Source organism: Vicugna pacos, chromosome 7 (genome assembly GCF_048564905.1).
Source record: "Vicugna pacos chromosome 7, VicPac4, whole genome shotgun sequence".
Lineage (NCBI taxonomy): Eukaryota > Metazoa > Chordata > Mammalia > Artiodactyla > Camelidae > Vicugna > Vicugna pacos.
The window spans coordinates 40,347,784-40,355,898 of NC_132993.1; the positions used below are offsets into that span (position 1 = coordinate 40,347,784).

An 8,115-nucleotide genomic window follows, 5' to 3' on the forward strand; every position below is an offset into this window, starting at 1 on the left:
TACCATTTGAACAAACTATGAAGCTTCTGCACCTCAATTCCCTCATCTATAAAATGGGACTAAATAGTAACATCTGCTTTTTAACATTATTATAAATAAGTTGATAGATGTAAAGCATTAAAACGTATCTAGCACAGAATAAGGACCATAAAGTATTAAAATTCCTTTGTTTCTTCTTTTTCTTTATGGCACTTATTACTATCTGACATGTTGCATACGAATATGTCTATTTGTTTACTACTTGTCTCCCCTAAAAGAATGGAAGCTGCTTGAGGGCAGGGTCTTTCTTTGTTCATTGCTTTGTTTCCAGCACCTAAAGGGGCTGGATGGTGTTTGTTGAATCAGTGAGTGGATCCCACCTTCCCTCTTCCCAGGCGGTGGTTTCATTTCTGTCTGTACTCTTCAGAAGCTCTCATTTAAAGAGAATAAAAATGCAACTTGCATGCCCTCATTGTCTTCTAACCTCTGTCACCCTGATTCATGACACAGGCTCCACTTCTGGAACCACAGACCCCTCTGTACTACAATAACCAAATTCTAGAGTACAGTGAAATGGTCTGAAAGCCTCGTCATAAAATCCTAGAACTCTGGAATTCATGGATTCCCAGCATGGACTCCAGGCCTTGGAGAATTCCAGAATGGAACTCTGGGATCTCAGAATGTAATCTGAGCATTGCTGATTGGACCGAGGGATCCGGGAGAGGAGGCCCAGAATTTCAGAAGAGACTCTTGGAACCAGGTCATTGGGAGAACCTGGTGAGACCAGCTGGCTCTGCTGTGCTGGCTTCTTTGCAGTGATAAAAACACGAGGGGTGCTGGTGTTCAGAGCTGAGGGGCAGGGAGAGGGGCCAGGACAGTGGTGGGAAAGGGCTCCCCTGTGAGGGTTGCTAGGTGCTGGCACTGGCAGAGACAATGAGGCTGGCTGAGTAGGTGGAGCTGAGGGCTGCATCTTAATCAGGATGCAGGAGGGGAAGCGGCATGCAGAGGGCGGGCATGGCCAGCCCTAATCCCATTACAGCTGGCCATCCAGCTGCCAGGGCTGACTGGGCACCAGGCCTGGCTCTGCCCTCCCCTCCAATGGCAGGCTCAGACTGCAGAGTGCTTGGGATTCAGAAGGTTCTCCATTGTTTTCTGAAGTCTATACCCCAGAGAGGGGGTGCAGTTGGGTCCTGAGCCCTAGGAGACTCAGGGCTAAAAGGAGGATGTGGCAAGAGATCAGAGGATGGAGGAATCCCTCAAGAAAATGGACTGACCCAGAGTAAAATGGTGGTACTTTGTGAGGAATTCTGGATATGAGACAGAGGTTCAATTAATGGACAACTGACATTACTTCTATACTGAAAATTGACTCAACTCCAGCCAGCCCTTTGACCCAGTCTGAATGCTGAACCCTGAACTTGTCTCAAATTAGGCCCCAATCCCAATCCCAGAGGAAGACCCTGCTCTGGCCACAGACTGACCTCTAGAAACTGAGCCTTGATCTCAGCTACAGATTTTTCCAAACAGTGTCTCATGAGCCCACAGATCTCTGAAAATAGGCTTCACCTCAAAGAATCCAAAAGATCAGTAGGATTCCTTAAAATGATAAAATAGTCCCATACCTCTGAGACACGCTGGCTTCTGGAAACAGCTACAAAGACCTGGGCTGAACTCCCTCTCCAAGCCCAGAGCAAATGGACTCTCCTTTTGCTGCTGGGGGAGTGGTAGTTGGTGGGGGGGCTGTCTTCTGTCCAGAGGTAGTCCTGTTCCACCCTGAGCTCTTTTCATCATGAGAAAGAGAGTCAGAAAGGAGGTCGGTGGACCAGGGGTTAACCTGACCCAGAGTCAAGACTCTTTCAGAGGCAGAGACAGCCATGGGGATGCCCGCCTTGGTGGTTTGACCAATGGAGATGCTGATACAGATGAATATTCTTAAGCCTGGTAGTAGCCACATACACGGCGCAGGTCTCCCAACTTTTCTGCTCTTCCCTCACCTGCGCTGCTTCCTACTCTTCTGCTGTAGCTTGGCTGGTTTTAGTGTCTTGGAATAGGTCACTGTTTTTCCCTGGTGAGCCTAGAGCTTTTGGAGGAGGAACTCTGTAACCATCCAGATAACACATAGGTCAGAATCTTTGTGTGTTCCCTGCTTCTCTTTTTAGCATCTCCCAGATGGAGGGGCAGCTGCCTTCTTCCCATCAATACGGTGCACAGCAGAACGAGAGGCTTCCCCCGTAGGCACTTAAAGACATCTGACACATGCTGCTCACTCACAGGAAGATAAGGAAGTCCTGTCCGGACTGCCCCTTCGTAGTGCAGCTGGCCCAGCACCTGGAATATGAGCTACACACTCTCACTTCTTCGGCCAGGTGATTGCAGCTCTGAGAAGTCTATAGGTTCATCTGTCCTTTCCAAACAGGCCCCCCTTTTCCTTGAGCCTTCCTGTGGCTGATCTTCTCTTCTATAAAATAGAATAGCTCTTCTCAACCCCGCCAAGACCATAAGTTTTTTGGTGAGCATTAAAGCGGTCACTAATGAAACTATAAGAATTTATGAAACACCTTTTATCTGCCCTACCTCTGCTGTTCTCCAGGTCGGGTGGGAGGAAGAGGAAGAGAGGGAGGCAGAGAGACGAAGGGGACCTCTGAGTCCTGGCTGCCCCTGGGCACTTAGAGAAGAACAAACCTGACTTCAGTGAATGCCTAGAACAGAAAAAGCCCAAAGCTTCTGGGTCAGGAGGAGCCTGTGATTCAGGAAGGAAGAGGTCAGGGCAGGAGGTCCCCCAGCAGGGTGTCTCAGCCCAGCATTTCCTTGAAAGCAAACATTTTCCTCCTCCAACTGGGTCCCCATAGCACATGGCCAGTGTCTGTTCTGGGAGGTCAAAGTGGAAGGTGGCGAGGGTCACCAGGCCTGGTTTGACCGCCAGCTGTGCCACCTTCTGATTATGTGACACCAGGCAAGCTAACAAAGCACTTATCCCTTCTGAGCTTATTTCTTCATCTACAAATTACTTCACATTTGCTTAAAGCCTAGACCACAGCAGTAGTCAATAATAAATTAGCTACATTTGCTCTCAACAGGATTATACCAACTTCCCGTGACTGTGAGCTAATCAGGAGAAGGCCCTGACTTAGGACAGGCCTTCCGTGTATATTGGTTCCCTTTTTCCCTGTAAGTTTAATCAAGTAACCCTTCAGTGTGGCACAAGTGCAAGGTCTGAGGACTGTCAATTCTCTGTCACCATGAGGTTTCTGGCAATGTTGCGGGCTGGTGAGGAGAAGACTCTGACCCAGAGCCTGAAATGCCCATCTAGCAGGTGGAAAGTCAGTTCCTCTGCCTGGGCTGCCAGGAGCAGGTGTGAAAGGTCAGACGCTGGGCCAGGGTGAATCGTCTGACCCAGGGGATGCTCCCCAGGGAATAGTACCTACAGCCTGTGGGTGGGGGGAGCCCCCCCAGGCACAAGTCAGTGGGAAAGGTGTCCGGGGAGAGGGAGGGAGGCCTACTAGAAAATGTTTCCTGGATGGGTAGGTAGACAAATGGCTGACTCCCGGAGCCCAGGTGTGACTGGGACAGAAGACCTGGCGGACTCGGGTAGTTGGATGCCGAGCCCCCACCCTGATGTCAGCAGTTTCTCCAGCCGCCATCTTTGACTGTGGCTGCGCCCCTGAGGCTGGCCTGTTCTCCCCTGTGGAAGCTGCTCTCCCTGTGCCACCCCCAGAGCCCCGAGTTGCAAGTTTTCCAGGGCCGGCTGCCACCTCAGCCCACGGGCCCCTCTGCGCATCCTACTCCAAACTCTGCTCTTCCCGCCCTCTCCTTTCATTCCTCCTCTTTCTGCTCCCCCAGATGATAAGGTAGGGTCGCAAATGGAGGCTGTGTCTCCTTGCACTGTGCCACCTCCCTGTGGGGTGTTCCCTGCCTTCCATCGCCCGGCAGCTGGCCTGCCTTCTCAGTGGCCCAGTCTCCTCCTCTGTGGGCAGTGCCCAGCCACAGTGAAGTGACTTGGCGGAGACTTGCAGTTCTCAGAGAAGGTACTTGCCTGAGCCCAGTGTCCCTGAGGCCCCCTAGTGATGCAGGGGCTTCCAAAGATCTGGGCCACTGGGTTTATGAGATGGGCGGCAGGCTGAGTCTGATCTCCGCAGTGGCCAGACTCAGGAGATAAGGGGAGGCAGCTACTGCCTGGTTGATTTGGAGCTCTGGGCACTGTTAATTGAGGCTCCTGAAAGTTCTGGCACATGGATGGAGCTCTACTAACATTTGTTACATAAATTATACCCAAAGGGACCTTAAACACCATCGATCCAACCTCCTTCACGTTGCAGACTGAGCAATGAAGTCACCGAGAGCAGCACTAGCTGCTGGGACTAGAAGGTGGGACCATGGTTCCCTCACGTCCCTGCAGAAGGCTCTTCCTGTCACGCGTTACGCTCAGAGTCACAAAGCTCAGCTGGCCTTGCCAGCTTCTTTTCTGGCAGGACACGCTCTTTCCCAGCTGGCCGTGGATAGATCCACTCTAGGTGTGAGCTCTGACAGTGCCCTGAAGGCTCCTTCCTGCCAAGGACACCCTGCTGGCCGGGTGGCCAGCCTCACTGTCCAAGGCACACATGTGGATGACGGAATCTCAGACAGAGCCCTCCTTGTGACATCACCCCCACTGGCCAGCCCCCCGCGGGTGTGAGCTCCGACCAGGAGATCCCAGCCACTCAGCAGAAGCCAAAGCAATCAGATTGCAGAAATCCGTGAAAAAGAATGGATTTTCTTACTGCACTCGGAATCTTTAATTTCCTGTGTTTGCCCCCAAAGGGCTTTTTCATCGACAAAGTACTTGGTTCTGTGGGCAGTGCGGTTGAAGAGAAGCTGCTGATGGAGAGATTAGTGATCGGGGACATGGAGGGGCTGATGCGCTGGGGCGACGATGCCAATGAAGCAGCAGGAGAGCCCAAATCAGGCGTGGGCTGGGGCCAGGGGCGCCCAAAACGCCAAGGGTGGGCACGCTGAGAATAGAAGCCAAGTCGGGCTGTGGTCAGGAGCCAGGTGGAGCGAGGAGGCTGCCAAAGCAGAAACAAGTGCTCTCACGAACAGATTCCTGGACACACAGACCTTTCAAATCAGCTGAGAGAAACAGTGGGAATCAGGGATGGGGCCAGTTGTAAGCTTCTAGAAGCAGAGGTAGGATACAAGAAGCTCAGAGCAGTGTCTCTCCCCATCTCTCCTCACGTGTCCTGAACTCCAAACTCTGAGCCTTGAGCTGAATGTATGGGATATTGCAAGGAGGAAAAATGTCTTAACCTAGGTGAGGGGAGAAGGCATAGCCTGAGGGAGACGGGGCCAATCGGTTTATGGGAGGCAGGGGACAGCGAGAAAGAAGCGTTTTCTGTCTCCAACCATAAAAAGGGTGTGTATGCGGGGGGGTCTGCTCAGCTTAGCTACAAAGAACTGTGGGCTAACTTTGAAGCAGTTGGGATTACAGTCAGACATAAGGAAGGACTTCCTGGCTGCCAAACAAAACGAGCTGTCTGGTTGTTTCCTCTCACTTTCACTAGGGGCTCTTGGGCTGGCCCCTCTCTGCTCTTTTCGGGAACCAGGGATGCCCAGTTCTGGGTACGCAGCATGAATCTGGCCAGCCTGCAGAGCTCCAGCCCACAGTGAGCCCAGCCCGAGACGTCCTACATTGGGCCAGCGAGTTCTCCTGCTATCTTGCTCCAACCAGCCAGAGGCTCACAGGCTCACAGGTCGGCCTGAAAACTGACCACACCCTCCTTCTGGAGATACCTTCCTTCTCTCCCTAGTTTCCCTCTTGCCTCACTAGCTTCTCTCTCTCAGCCTCCCATTCCGCCTCCTTCTCCACGGCTCACCCTCTAAAACTCCAGGCTCCATCCTGAGCAACCTTCTCTCCAACGTCCACACTCTTTCTAGGTGATCACATTGCCCCTCATGGCTTTAAATTCCATCTATCTACTGCTGACCCCCCTAGTTGTCTGTCTCTACCCCCAAACTTCTCCCTGCAAACCTAGTTGCCTTCTTGATGTCTCCAGCTGGATGTCCACAGTCGTCTCAAACTTAGCAGGACCAACCCAGAACACTTGAATCCCCTTCTGAGCCCGCATCCCCCTGCCTGCCACTTCCCCATCTCCGAGAACGGCATCACCCTCCACCTGCTGTTCAAAGCGAACCCTAGTGAACCAGCTCTACACTTACTTCCCGTGTGGCCTTGGGCAAGTTACCTAACCTCCCTGGGCCACAGCTTTCTCACATGGAAAGTGAGAATAAGAACAATATCTCCTTTATGAAGTGGTTATGAAAATTAAGTCAAATCGTATATGTAAGAAAGAACAGTGCTTGGCACACAGGAAGCAGTTTAATCAATACTGTCGCTGTCTAACACAGCACCAGTCAATAGTAACTAGTCTGAGCTACAAGCGGAAGTCATACAGATGATTTAAAATTTCCTACTAGCCATATTATTTAACTCAATATACCTAAAATATTGTGATTTCAATATGTAATCAATATAAAATATGAAAAATTACATGTACATTATTTTTATTATCCTAAGACTGAATTCCTGTGTGTGCTTTACACTCACAGCACACCTCAGCTGGGACTGTCACAACTGTCACATTTCCGTGCTCAGCCCCATATGGCCAGCGGCTGCTGCATGGGCCAGCGTGGGTCTGAGCAGCCTCCACACTTCCATTCTTCCCCTGCAGCAGTTTCTCCACTCCCACACTGTTGACATTTTGAGCAAGTGGTGAGACAATATTTGAATCCATAATATATGTAGAGAGTGCTAGAAATGTGAATTCAGTGACCCTGGGTTATTCAAAAAGAACAGCAGCCCCGGGGAACACCACGATTCAGATCAGAGTTTCACAGATTCAGCACTGTTGACATTTGGGGCAGGTGATTCGTGGTTGTGGGGCCGCGCTGTGCATTGTGGGGTGTAGCAGCCTCCCCGACCTCTACCCACTGGAGGCCAGTAGCACCCCCACTCCTACCCCGAGTCAGACATTGCTACATACCCTGGGAAAAGCGGGGCAGGGGGTCAGTCCTGGTTAAGAATCATTGTTCTTGAGTCTCTTCCATTTAAATTCCTCAAATGACTTCTTACCAAGGGTAAAGTCCAAAGTCTATCCAGTGGGTGGCTGAGTCCGGAGACCGGGCCCCAGTCTCTGAGAGCATCTCCTCCCCACTCCTTGATGCCCACCACACTCAGTCTTTCCAGCCTCCTTGCAGTTCCTGAACAGGAGAAGTCCATTCCCTCCGTGGGATCTTCACACAGTGGTTCCCTCTACTTGCCAGGATTTTCCCCTTGACCTTCACTCTGAGGATCCTTTGTTATCGTTCAGACCTCAGCGTAAGGCTCAGTAAGGCGCACCGGGCATCTCTGCCCGCCTCCCGTCTACCATTGCTCTTCACCCACCCCCATCCCCATAGTACAAGTCCCTGCACACCACCTGATAGCTTTCTAGGTTGCTATTGTCTGTTTCTTCACCCTGAAACATGAGCTCCAAGATCCCAGGGACCTTGTCCATCTTGATTACGGCTGTCCTCCCAGTGTCCGGAAGAGCACCAGGCAGAGCAGGTGCTCTCAATCCGTACTGAAAGGACCAATGCCCTTTCTGCCCTGGCCTCAGCTCAAAGTCACCAACGCTGCCCCATGCAGCTGCGCCAGGAACCTCCCTTAATTCTCCAGTGGGTTGGTCCAAGAGTCTCTCCAATTTTTTCTTGGCAGCCTGCTGCGGATGGTAATTCAGGTGCTTCTCCAAGCAATGGCAACCTGTGTAGGTGGTCAGGGACTGAGATCCACGCACTGCTGGGCTATGTTGGCCAAGAGAGGGTGTCTTTTTCTAATTCACACAAAGGGTCACAGGAGCTGGCAGAATCCTTGCCTATCTGGCTGCCTGATGCTGCCAGCTGCCCAGCCCAGCTGCCCACTCCTCATCACAGCAGTGGTTCCCCTTCTGGTACCCCAAGTCTGCCCTGCATCCATGGGACACAGCCAGGATGAGGAATGCCTGCCTTTCTGCTCTAGACCTGGGAATATGCTGGAGGTGGGATGGCACCTCTTTCCCTGTCCTTGCCCTTGAGTGCTGGGAGGTCTCCCCTCCCCGTACCCCCAGCTATTCATGTGCAGAAGCA

At 51.8% G+C, this 8,115-nt stretch overlaps 1 long non-coding RNA gene across 1 annotated transcript; it reads left to right on the top strand.

Annotated features, from left to right (window-relative positions):
• The first annotated feature begins 666 nt into the window (after nt 1–666).
• On the top strand, nt 667–2,467 carry LOC140697558 (uncharacterized). Its single transcript, XR_012074707.1, has 2 exons — nt 667–756; nt 2,139–2,467. It is a non-coding gene; the product is annotated as an uncharacterized lncRNA (long non-coding RNA).
• Nucleotides 2,468–8,115: the final 5,648 nt, after the last annotated feature.